The sequence below is a fragment of the Chiloscyllium plagiosum genome, chromosome 9 (genome assembly GCF_004010195.1).
Source record: "Chiloscyllium plagiosum isolate BGI_BamShark_2017 chromosome 9, ASM401019v2, whole genome shotgun sequence".
In the NCBI taxonomy this organism is placed as follows: domain Eukaryota; kingdom Metazoa; phylum Chordata; class Chondrichthyes; order Orectolobiformes; family Hemiscylliidae; genus Chiloscyllium; species Chiloscyllium plagiosum.
This window is the reverse complement of record NC_057718.1, coordinates 62,421,719-62,435,484: the sequence shown is the minus strand read 5'-3', so window position 1 is coordinate 62,435,484 and position 13,766 is coordinate 62,421,719.

Below are 13,766 nucleotides of genomic sequence, written 5' to 3'. Positions count from 1 at the left end.
CCTACACAACAGTGTCTACTCTTGCTGAATAGCACATGGAGATGTATGCTGGTCATGAAAATGATACATAAAAGCAAACATTCTTTCCTTGCTTTCCTTCCTTCTTTGTCTCCATCCTTCTCCAGGACCATTCATAGTAAATGAGCACTTTAAATAGTGAATTCTATTTCATGAGATATAAATAATTATATTAGCTTTTTTGATTATGTTCTGTACTTGTTTATGGTATGTTATGATCTTTATACTTAGACCCATGTTTTATTTTAGACATTCTTTATTTCTAGCTTTTCAACATTTGAAAAGTGTTTTTTTTTACGTCCACATTGAAAGACATTTGCCACAGTTTTGTCCATTCAAGTAATCTTGTCAATTTATCATTTTGCATATGAACATAGCCAATCTGCCTGTGGTCTGAGCTCTGCTTTTCTGTCTGCACCTCATGACCCTTGACTCACTTACTTACAAAATATCTATTGAACTGAGGCTTAAATAAATTTAAAGATCAGCTATCACTATCTTCTTTGACAATCCTATAAGGGGAAAAAAAAGTCTCTTCATGCCTGTCTTAAAAGGAGACCTATTATTCTGAAACAATGTCCCCTGGTTTTACTCTCTCCTTCAAGAAGAAGCATCCTCCAGGAATTCACATATCCAGTTCCTAGTTCCTTCAGGATTTCAGATGTTACAATTTCACCTCTCATTTTCCTAAACTCCAATAGGTTTAGAACTATCCTTTTAAAATATTTTTTTCATAAGCTAACCCTTTCATCCAAGGAACAAATTGAGGGAACTTTTTCTGAATTTCTAAAGCAATTGTGTCTTCTTTTTCAAATAGCAAATGAAAATTGTTCACAGTACTTCAAATGTGGTCTCACTATTTCTTCATACAGCTGCAGTAAAATCTCCCTACATTTACACTTGTTTCAAGTTCTTTAGTTCCAGACTTACAAGGAACTTTATAATAGTTTCTGGAAGGACATGTAAATGTTATCCATAGACATTTCCCTATTCACTTCTTTAGTCACCTCTCAAAAAATTCAAACAGATGCATCAGGCATAACCTGTCCTTGACAAATTTCTTGCTTTCGCTAATCAGCTGGAAGTTTACATGTCGTTCACTCACCATATAATATTTATTTTTAAAGCATCTTTAGTATATCAAAACACTGCAAGGTGAAAAACAGGAGTGTTATAAAACAAGATATGACTCTGAACCATATTAGGTGATATTAGGTCAGAAGCCCAAAGGCTTTGGTTAAAGACGTATGTTCTTAAAGGAAAAAGCATGAAGATGATGCAATTCTGGTCTCCTTCCTTTCGGAAGGATGTTATGAACTTTGAAAGTGTTCAGAAAAGATTTACAAGGATGTTGCCAGGGTTGGAGGATTTGAGCTATAGGGAGAAGTTGCATAGGCTGGGGCTGTTTTCCCTGGAGCGTCGGAAGCTGAGGGATGATGTTATAGAAGTTTATAAAATCATGAGGCGCATGGATAGACAAGGTCTTTTCCCTGGGGTGGGGGAGTCCAGAACTAGAGGGCATAGGTTTACGGTGAGAGGGGAAAGATATAAGAGAGACCTAAGGGGCAACCTTTTCAGGCAGAGGGTGGTATATGGAATGAGCTGCCAGAGGAAGTGGTGGAGGCTGGTACAATTGCAACATTTAAAAGGCATCTGGATGGGTATATGAATATGAAGGGTTTGGAGGGATATGTGCCGGATGCTGGCAGGTGGGACTAGATTGGGTTGGGATATCTGGACGGCGTGGATGAGTTGGACCGAAAGGTCTGTTTCTGTGCTGTACATCTCTATGACTCTCTGTAAATGTGAGAGGTGAGAGGTAGGAAATTTCATAGATTAAGGTCTAGCCTATGAAGGCATGGCCACCAAAGATAGAGTGCATAAAATCAGAGATGCTCATGAGGTGAAAATTGAATATAGTTATCAGAATCCACCTTTTGGATGTTTTGTTCCAAATTTCAAGAGCTTTTAAAGTGTTTGATGTCAGTTAACTGACAATCTCTCAGATGAATTTGCTTCTCTGGGCAGGGAATTCCACAGATTCACTTCTTCACCCAAAGAATTGTGAATCTGTGGAATTCGCTGCCCAGTGAAGCAAGTGAGGCAATCTCACTGAATGTTTTTAAGGCAAAGATAAATAGATTTTTGCAAGTAAAGGAATTAAGGGTTTTTGTGAACGGGTGATTAAGTGGAGCTGGGTCCGCTGTAAGATTAGCCATGATCTTATTGAATGTGTACCAGGCCCAACGAGCCAGACGGCCTATTCCTTCTCCTATTTCTTATGTTTTTATATTCTCAGCAATTTTATGAATTTCTGCCCAACTATACATCTGGAGTAGCCTCAAAGCATTTGCACTCATTACAGTTAACTATAGTATAGTTACATGATTACATGTCAAAAATGTTTTCAGTCTCTTTTGTCTTTGACCACTAAGAAATAAGAGCAAGTCTAGCGATGAGACAGACTGCACATAATAACAAGGAAAGTTGCTGACCAGAAAGCTGAATAACCAACTCAACAAGTTTATGAACAGCATACTATATTTGGATGTCGATCTTGGAAGTTAAGGAAAGAGGAAATAGATTTTCTAACTAGCTTTGTCATTTGGGTTTGGGGAAGAAAAGAAAGGATCAGCTGGACAGGAAAACAAGTGATAAAATGGTAAGGAGTGAATAATCAAAGGAATTTGCTGAATAAAGTTTGAAAAATGGAGAGAAATAGAGCAGGGCACATTTCAAAAAGAAATGGGCTGGCAAAATGTAATGAAGGAAAGAGCTGAAGCAAAAAGAGGAAAAGAAAAAGAATATCAATAATGGATGACTTGTAAAATTATGAAAGTTCTTAGAAAATGAAAATACCTAAAGAGGAATGAGAGAGGAACCTGCCTTTGAACAGAGTACATGTGATGATTTAAATCAGCTTACCTTATCAAACTATCTCATGGCAATACTTATGTAAATTGCTGTCAGCTCAACGTGCTGCAATTAGTGCTGTCAGAATAACAGTCATATGAAAATAATGTCAAAGTTCAAGATTATATGTTGTTATTACTGTTACGAGAACCGTGGGGTGGAATTCTACAATGACTGATGGAATGGTGGTAAAGGCTCACAGGAGTGCTGAATTGTAAGGAAGGAAAGTTTCAATTTCCTGATGTTGGAATGAGTTGGATTGTATCAGTCTTAGCTTGGTGGCAGGGTGACATCAAGATAACAAATAATGGAAATGTGATTGAAGTACATTAACATGCAATTATATTCTCATTAAAGTGCAAGCTTTCCAGTTTAACTGATACCTCCATGAATGTTAGACAAATGGTGAAGACAGACCTTCGGTCACACACCTGGTTAAAACTGGCAGGAAAAACCAGTCCTTGAGATGGATTTAAGTGATTTGGATCTGCTTTTTGTTCATTGGAAATGCTAATGGAGTAGGGGAGAGGAGAATGAGGAATTTCATTATGCAGGCTCTTGTTGATAAAAGAAAGAATGTTGGCTGAGAAACAGTAGGGCACATCTCAAAAAGAGAAGGCAGGTCATGTTTGTACAAGGGGAAGTCGAGAGTGATGGAAGGCAAATTGAAGGTGACCAATGGAAATAAAACAGAAATTGCTGGAGAAGCTCAGCTGGTCTGGCAGTGTCTGTGGAGAGAGAAACAAAGTTAACATTTCATGTTGAATATGACATCTTTGGAAGATGTACTGAACTTGAAATGCTAACTTTGTTTCTTTCTCTGTTGCTGTTATCTCTTTCAGTCTTTATTTCAGTTCTCCAATATCTGCATATTTTAGTGACTGGCAAAAAGTGGGATAGAGGTAAAGGTGGGTAGGAGATTGTTGTGTGATACAGGACAGCTCGTGCATGATGAAATAAAAGCCAAATGTGATGGAAAGAGTTTCAAGGCTGATACAAGTTGAGATGGTAGTCAATAGGTTGATGGTTGTATAAACAATATGTAGTGACATTGCAGCATTATGAGTGTGTAATGGTAGGATCAGCAAAAGATGCCCAAAGTGTTCAGCAGGTTATGCAGTATTTGTGAAGAGAAACAAAGTTTCAGATTGAGATAATCTGTGCATTTATCATTAATGACAGATTGGCCAACATCCTGTCCATTCCAGGTGCATAATTGCTAAACTTCTGCAATGTCTGTCCACTGTATAATTGCATACAGAAAGTGTTTCCTGCTGGGAACAGCAAGTCCACCCACTTCTGGATATATTGGCAGGACCTGCGTCTGGTGCATTAAATTCCACCTTTGATGTTTATTGTTGTGTCGTGAAGGACCTACTACTTGTGTGATTCGACTGTTGACTCAGATGCTTTGAGGAATTGTTTAATTAAGTGTTATTTTGTAAATTTTATAACATGGCATACCTAAACTTCCAGAATGCCTTTGAAAATGTCCTCACAATGGATTACTACATCAACTTAAATGTGTGAGAATTGTTTCTGGATATTAAAATATCTAACAAATAGGAAGTGTGCACTTGTTAAAGAATTAATGTAAATGATGGGGATTAGAAAATAAAGGGTTTCAGGAATTGTAGCTGAGTTAGTAGTGCTTATAGTTCATAGCAATTACTTGGATTTAGAAACTCGACTTGCACTTGATATTAGATTGAGGGAAATATAAGTAAATCTAATGAAGCAGCGAAGGACTGAAGAAAAAGGAGCGAGATAAAGTTTGTAAATGGGCACAATAACAAAAGATGAAATTGTACACACAAAGCAAAATAACAATGGACAACATCCTGAACTAATCAAAGAAGAAATTGAGAAGTGCAGAATATATACAAAGGGAAAGGGGTAAGCCAGATGTCATGGTACAGATCAGCAACAAAACCATAGAAGGCAAGTGTTGAGGCCTTAAGGTCAGACTTTCCGAACCGAAGGAAGAAGTTAAAAAAACGATCTCAGAGGTAGTAATCCCTGAATTATTGATAGTGCCACATATCAATGAGAGTAGAAATAGGAAGAAGGGGAGAATCAATGCGTAGCTTGAGGCCTGGTGCAAGAGGGCAGACTTCAGCTTTTTGGAGCATTGGGGCGATTTCTCAGACAGAAAGCACTTGTTCAATAGGAACACACTGACCCTCAACAGAATTGAGACTAATGTCCTCGGGGGAATTTCAGTTTTGTGTTTGGAAAGGGTTTAGACTAAATTTGCATGGAGGTGGGCATCAGCTTATATAATGTAAAAAGAGGCATAATGTACATAAAACCATGTCAGAAAGAAGTAGCATTTTAGATAGCAGAAAAAGAAAGATCATGTTTGTTTGTCATTCATATAAATGATTTGGATGAGAATATAGAAAGCATGCTTAGTACGTTTATGAATGACGCCAAAATTGGTCACCTAATAGACAGTGAAGAAGATTTTCTAAGATTACAAAGCGGTGTTGATCAAATGGGTCAATGGACTGAAAAATGACAGAGTTCAGTTTGGATAAATGCAAGGTATTGCATTTTTGTACAACAAACAGAGGCAGAACTTATGCAATTAATGGTAAAGCTTTGGGTTGTGTTGTAAAACAGAGGGACTGAAGAGAGTTCAGAGAAATAATTCTCTTAAGTTTGCATCACATATAGACAAGGTGGTTAAAAATGTGTTTAACACACTTGCCTTCATTGCTCAGTCCCTTGAGTATAGCAGTTGGGAAGTCATGTTGAGATCATGCAGGACATTGGTGAGCCTTCGCCTGGCATACTGTGTCCAGTTCTGATTACCATATTATACGAAGGATATTATTAAGCCAGAGAAGGTTCAGAAGAGATTTACCAGAATATTGTGGGTAAGGAAGGTTTGAGTTATAAGGAGAGGCTGGGTAGAGTCATAGAATCATAGAGATGTATAGCACGGAAACAGACCCTTCGGTCCAACTCATCCATGCTGACCAGTTATCCCAACCCAATCTAGTCCCACCTGCCAGCACCCACCCCATTTCCCTCCAAACTCTTTCTATTCATACACCCATCCAATGTTGTAATTGTACCAGCCTCCACCACTTCCTCTGGTAGCTCATTCCAAACATGCACCACTCTGCGTGAAAAAGTTGCCCCTTAGGTCTCTTTTATATCTTTCCCCTCTCACCCTAAACCTATGCCCTCTAGTTCTGGACTCCCCCACCCCAGGGAAAATACCTTATCTATTTACCTTTTCCATGTCCCTTATGATTTTATAAACCTCTATAAGGTCACCCCTCCAATGCTCCAGGGAAAATAGCCCCAGCCTTTTCAACCTCTCCCTATTACTCAAATCCTCCAACCCTGGCAACATCCTTGTAAATCTTATCTGAACCCTTTCAAGTTTCACAACATCTTTCCAATAGGAAGGAAACCAGAATTGCACGCAATATTCCAAAAGTGGCCTAAACAATGTTCTGTACAGCCGCAACATGACCTTCGAACTCCTGTACTCAATAGGCTGGGATTTTTTTCACTGAGTGTAGGACGTTGAGAGGTGACCTTATAAAGGTTTATAAAATCATGAGGGCTATAAATAAGGTTAATGGTATGTGTGTTTTCCTTAAGGGTGGTATTTCAAGGGTGGTATTTTGAGGGGCAAATATTTTACACAGAGAACAGTTCGCAATTAGAATGAACTTCCAGAGGAATGGTGGATGTGGGCTCAGGTACAATGTTTAAAAGGTATGTAGCTAAGTACATGAATAGGAAAGGTTTGTATAGGGCTAGGAGCAGGCAGGTGGGACTAGTTTAGTTTGGCATTATATTGTCATGGACTGGTTGGACTGAAAGGTCAGTTTCCATGCTGTGTGACTGTATGACAGGTGTAGAATGCATGTACGTACGGTCACAAAGTATAGTAATTAGGATTATTGAGTGACAATATACATATAACTGTTGTGACAATAATAGAAAATTATGTAAAAGCAGTACAACTGAGGTTGCAGAAGTATACCATTTCCTTTCCAGTTCTAATCTTCCAGTGATCATATAAAACTTTCAATTTATCAAATGTGGTACTATGACCAATTTATAGATTTTAGACTAGATGTAGAAACAATTTAGCTAGGTTTCTTCCATCAATTGAATTATTTATTACATATTAAAGTTACTGAAACAAACTTGCAAAGATAATTGCCAAAAAAAAAAGGTTTGGACCGTGTAAAGATAAATAACACATATTCTAACATCCCAAACTTAACATGAGGCAAATATAGGTAAGAGACAATCAATGGTGGAACATCTTACACAACACGTCAGATAGCAACTGTGATCAGACAAATCCCGTGTATTTTTCAGCAACCCCATAGATACTATTGACATAGTAACCAAATCTTACTTAAAGTTCACAAGGGATCACAATTCTTCACTTTCAATGACCTGGCCTTGAAACTCTCTCAAAAGGTGCTCTGTCATGCACTGTCTTAATGACACTCAAGGTGTGTAGTCTGCTTTTCTTTCTTAGGACTATGTTCCCTTCGATTCTTGGAAATTGCACACCAGTATTTAAGCATAGATACAACTTTAGCTATTCACCAACTTCACCGAATAAGTACAACCCCTGGATTTTTCATGAGCTCTAATCTTGCTCATTTGCACAAAACAAATACTGCTTGTGAATTTTCAACCCCTATTCTCTGCTGCACTGAACTATTTGTGGCCCAGAGCCTTTTCTGAACTCCAAGGTTCCCTGGAATTTCCTGAGCTGTCACTACAAAGTTATTCCTCTGATCTAGCCCCAAGTACTCTGAACCCATGTGGTGCAGTTGCCTTTTGAAACATAAGTAACAGCAGCACTGACTAACAGAGAGTCTGCTTCTCTCTGTTCCTCTTCCTCATTACTTCCAGCTTTACTGTCTATTTCCTTTGAAATCTTCTTCAGTGATCCCTGAACTGTCCTGACTGACCTATTGAAGCTTTTGGAAAAGAGTCCACTCCTAATTCCACGCAGAATTAAATGGAATACTTTGAACTCCCTTGGAACTGTCTATACACGTTAATGTTCACAAAGTGCTGGCTCTTGTGGCAAAAATGGATACATCATAAAAGAGTTCATTAAAACAGATACAAAGTGCTTGGAACAAGAAAGAAAAGAGACATGAGGTGAGGTGATGGAAGAGAAGATCAAAAATAAATTTGTAAGGAAATCAGAGATCTGTAAGAATTCTTGAGTGTTATTTTATGGGAGTAGCAGGGGAGGGGCTTTAATTACCCATGTATCAATTGAGATAATGTTAGAGTAAAAGGAAAGGAGGGGAAGAATTTCTGAAGCTTATCCAGTAAGTTTTTGGTCAAATGACTAAAGAGGTATTGCTGAATCTGATATTGGGGATTGAGGTGGGTCTGGTGAACTGAAAGTCTGAACAAGGTGAGAATGCTGAATCAATACTTGACCAAGGAAAAGGATGCCTATGAGGTATTAGTGAAAATGGAAATGGTAGAGGTAATAAGTGGGAGGAATACTGATAGGCAACATGTATTAACATACAGACAGGGACAAGAGCAGGCCACTTGGCCCTCTGCTATTCAGAACTATCATGGTTAATTTGATTTTCACCCTCTCTACATTCCTGCATATCCCTGATAATCTTTCATCACCTTGCTAATCAAGAATCAATCCACCTCTGCTTTAAAAATACTTAAAGATGCTGCATCCACTGAGGAACGGAATTGCAAAGACTCACAACCCTCAGAGAAAAAAAACTGTTTCCTCCTCTCTGTTTTAAATAGATACCACCCTTATTTTTGAACTATAATATCTAGTTCTCGACTCTTCTACAAGGGGAACCATCCTTTCAACATCCACGTGGTCAAGTCCCCTCAGGATCTTATATGTTTCAATTAAATCAGTTCTGATTCTTCTAAACTCCAGAGGATACAGACCTAGCTTGTCTAGCCTTACCTCATCTCTTCTTTCCAGGTATTCATCTAGTAAACCTTCTTTGGACTGCTTCCAATGCATTAACATCCTTCTGTCAATAAAGGATGTACAAAGAACTCCAGAAGTGGTCTCACCAGTGCCTTGTATAACTGAAGCATAACCTCCCTACTGTTGATTTAGTTACCCTTGGAATAAAGCATAACATTCTATTAGTTTTCCTGATTGCTTGCTATACCTACGTACTAATATTCTGTGATTCATGCATTAGGATCTCTCTGCATCTCAAAGATCTGCAACATCCCACCATTTAGATAATGTGCTTTTTTATTCTTTTTGCCAAAGTGGACAATTTCACACTTTCCCATATTGTATTGTACTTGCCAGATCTTTGCCCAATCACTTAGTTTATTTATACCCCTTTGTAGACTCCTTATGTCCTCTTCACAATCCACTTGCCTACCTATGTTTGTGTCATCAGCAGGTTTAGCTACTGACCTCCATAAATACCTCCATCCAAATCAGTCAAATCAATTGTGGAGTTGATACCCCAGCACTGCCTCCTGTGGCACACCACTTGTAACATCCTGCCAGTCTGAAAAAGACCCACTTATTTCTATTCTCTGATTTCTATGAGCAAGCCAATCTTCCATCCATGCCACTATGTTACCCCCTGACACCACTAGCAATAATCTTTGGTGTGGCACCTCCTCAAATACCTTCTGGAAATCTAAATGCAATATACCCGTGTCTGTGTGGGTTTCCTCCGGGTGCTCCGGTTTCCTCCCACAGCCCAAAGAAAAATGTGCAGGTAAGGTGAATTGGCCATGCTAAATTGCCTATAATGTTAAAAAGTGGGCGGCACGGTGGAACAGTGGTTAGCACTGCTGCCTCACAGCGCCAGAGACCCTGGTTCAATTCCCGACTCAGGCGACTGACTGTGTGGAGTTTGCACTTTCTCCCCGTGTCTGCGTGGGTTTCCTCCAGGTGCTCCGGTTTCCTCCCACAGTTCAAAGATGTGCAGGCCAGGTGAATTGGCTGTGCTAAATTGCCCATAGTGTTAGGTAAAGGGGTAAATGTAGGGGAATGGGTGGTTTGCGCTTTGGCGGGTCGGTGTGGACTTGTTGGGCTGAAGGGCCTGTTTCCACACTGTAAGTAATCTAATCTAATACCCACTGGTTTCCTTCATCTACACCATAACCTATTTCTTCAAAGAAGTTCAATAAATTAGTTAAACATGATTTCCTTTTGACAGAACCATCTCTGCCTGATTGCCTTGAACTTACCGAAGTGCTCTGTTATAACATCTTCAACAATAAACTTTCTTCCCAAATATTTACTATGACAGACGTTAAGCTAACCGGCCTGGAGTTTCCTGATTTCTGCCTCCCCTACCTTTTGAATAAAGGAATTACATTTGTTATTTTCCAATCTAAAAAAACCTTTTGCTAATGATACCAAACTTGGTAGCTTGGAAAACAATGGGGAAGATGTCATTTGACTGTAAGAGAACATATGTTAGCTAGCAGATTGGCTAGAGACAAGTGGTGGATGGAATTTAGTGTAAAGAAATGCAAGGTGATGTATTTTAGCAGAAGGAATATAAAGAGGTAATGTATGTTTAATACCACCAGAATGTGTAGGGAGAAAGAAATCTGGGGCTTTATGTAAGGCAATGGGACATAGTGAGCAAATAGTTAACAGAGCATTTAGGACCTTGGGTTTTATAAATAGAGATATTGAATACAAAAGTATTGAGGTGATGCTGATCCTTTATAAAAATCTGGTTAAGCCCCAGTTCTGATCCCCACATTTTAAGAAGGTGTGAAGATGCTCGACGGACTGCAGAGGAGATTAGCCAGAATGGTTCCAGGGTTGTAGAAATTTCGAACAAAGTTAGTTTGGAAAAACTTGGGCTTTTTGACATAAAAATATTTTAAATAAGAACTGAAAAACATTCAATGTCTCAAGCCTGGTCTATCATTCAAAAAACTGTACCTTGCCCAGCTCCGCATTTATTGACTCTGACCTCTAGCCTCTGGAGTCCTTACTCTCTCTGTGGCTAATCAACTTGTATTTTGAATTCCACTGCCATCTACCCGATAGATGTTTTGTTGAGCATTGGAGTCAAAGGCTATCTACCTCTGCCTTAAACATTTTCAATGAAATGTGAATGAGATAATAATATTCAATACCTTCTGAGAGTTGATGCAAAGTAGAAGGAAGGGAGATCAGGTAGAGATGTGCAAAGTTGTTATTCCGGTTTGGATAAGGTATGCAAAGAAGAGCCGTTGCCATTAACTAATGGTACAATAGTGGATTTAAGGTCATGAATAAAAGATGTAGGCAGAGCAGGGTGGTCGGGAAGATTTGTGAAGAGGGATTCTTTTATACAGCAGGTTAATAAAATCACAGTGGAAGCTGTTTGTACTTCGCGATCATAACATAGTGTTAATGGAACTGAGATTGAGTGTTAGAGAGTTGTGTAGTAGTAGAGCTACTAAAAGAGGTACATAAGAATGTTTGGTGTTGTGAAAGCCATAGAAAAGGAACAAAGAAGCAAGCCACAACTGAAACACTGGGTAAGACATAATGGTTGCAATAAGAACGGCGATATGAAGAAGAACTAGCAATTTTTCCATGCTGTGAAATTGTGACATATTTAATTTAGAAGCCACAGCATCTATGAATAGTCACACTGTTATTCAGTTTGGGAAACTTTATCAAAATATTTTCAACCCTAAAACTCCTCAAAGAACAGAGAAAATAGATGGCAGAAATTTTGAAAGCCTTGAAGTCACAAACTGAATCCCAAGTGAACATCATTTATAAACATTGCATTTTTAGTATCAAGGTCCAAAATGAATAAATGCCCTGTGATAAATACGTGACTGCATTAAGACAGCTCACTGAATCCTGTGAAATTGCACAACTGAAAGGTGAACTATTAAAAGCAAGATTGTGGCAGATGTGATCCTACCAAGATAGTGCATTTACTGAGAGAGGGGAGACTTGCTCTCAGAAACATAGTCAATAGGTGTAGAAATGCTGAGGTTGTAAATAAGCAGATAGAACATATTTATGGTAGAATAAGCTACACCTTGTATTCTTCAAATAGGCATTCGAGACTGAAAAGATGGAATGATCACAAACAAAATGGAGGATGCAAATATGTTGGAGACCATCACAAAAAGGAAAAGATGATCTATCAAGCAAGGAAAACAAAGTATGTCTAGAAGGAAGCAGTATGAGCAGGGACAGATGGAGAGATATTAGCCGAAGAATTTGATGAGTCACTATACACCATTTAACAGATTGATTTAGTCAAGTTAATAGGTAATAAATTGTTTATGACAGTTGGAATGATGATTGCAGAACAAAACCATTGAGTCAACATGAAGTGTCAAATACACATTGGTGTGTCATGCAAAATTATGACCTTCATAGAGTTTGTGTCATTACAGTGAGATCTCAGATTAATTTGTCCCCTCGCACAGGTATGCTGGCTGTAGTGATTGCAATGAGCCAGGTGAATCTCATATTGAGTTCCGTTTGGGGCTGTCAACATGGTCCAATCAGGGATCCCCGGTTTATAGATATAAACACGATCGTGTTCAGGGAGAGGTGGGCGCCGCAGGGAGTGGAGTGCATCATTTCTCCTTCCAACTCTATTTTGATTTAGTCCCTACCCTCCCCTTCACTGTTTTTGAACACACAGCACTGTCCCTTGCTGTGAAGGGCAGTGTTTGTCACTGGCCACCCGGGTGTTTTCCTAACTCTATTTTGATTTAGTCCCTACCCTCCCCTTCACTGTTTTTGAACACACAGCACAGCCCTTTGTGTCTTTCACTGTGTCTCACACCTGCACACACACACACCAGGGGTGCTGGGGGAAAAAATAAGCACTACCGCACTTCGGTGGTAATGTGGGGGTTAAAATAAAAAAAAAACAAAAAAAAATAAACACGATCGTCGCGGTGTCGATCAACACCCTGGAGTTGTTCAGGGAGAGGTGGGCGCCGCAGAGAATGGAGTGCATCATTTCTCCTTCCAACTCTATTTTGATTTAGTCCCTACCCTCCCCTTCACTGTTTTTGAACACACAGCACAGCCCTTTGATGGGCAGTGTTTGTCACTGGCCACCCGGGTGTTTTCCTTTCTTCCTGGTGGTGGAATTTGAATAAAGATTTGTGCACTTTGTGTCTTTCACTGTGTCTCACACCTGCACACACACACCATGGGTGCTGGGGAAACAAATAAGGACTACCGCACTTAGGTGGTAGTGTGGGGGTTAAAAATAAAAAAAAATAAACACCGTCGTCAGATGTTCTGTTCACTGAGTGCTGGCTCTGAGGAAGCTGGACTAGTATCATTTACTATGTACATCTAAGTACAGGATGACTTGGTGATAGGAGACTGGCCTCTTTGGAGTTACTTCAGTGGTGTCTTATAGCTGCAATACCCAGATTCCTCTGTACTACAGAATTTTGCAATTTCTCTCTATTTAAATAGTATACCACTTTTCTAGTCGTCTTGACAAGTTGGAGAAGTTCACATTTTGCCACATTAAATTTCACCTGCTACATCTATGCCTAATCATTTCACCCATTTACATCTCTTTTGTAGGCACTTTACCTCATCTTGACAATTTCTTCAACCTATCTTGGTGTCAGTGAAAATTTATCTTGCAAATATTTGGTCCCTTCCTCCAAGTCATAAAGCATCTTATGCTAGTAGGGATGGGGCTGGATTTAAAAACAATGACTGCAGATGCTGGAAACCAGATTCTGGATCAGTGGTGCTGGAAGAGCACAGCAATTCAGGCAGCATCCGAGGACAGGCAAAATCGACGTTTCGGGCAAAAGCCCTTCATCAGGAATAAAGGCAGAGAGCCTGAAGTGTG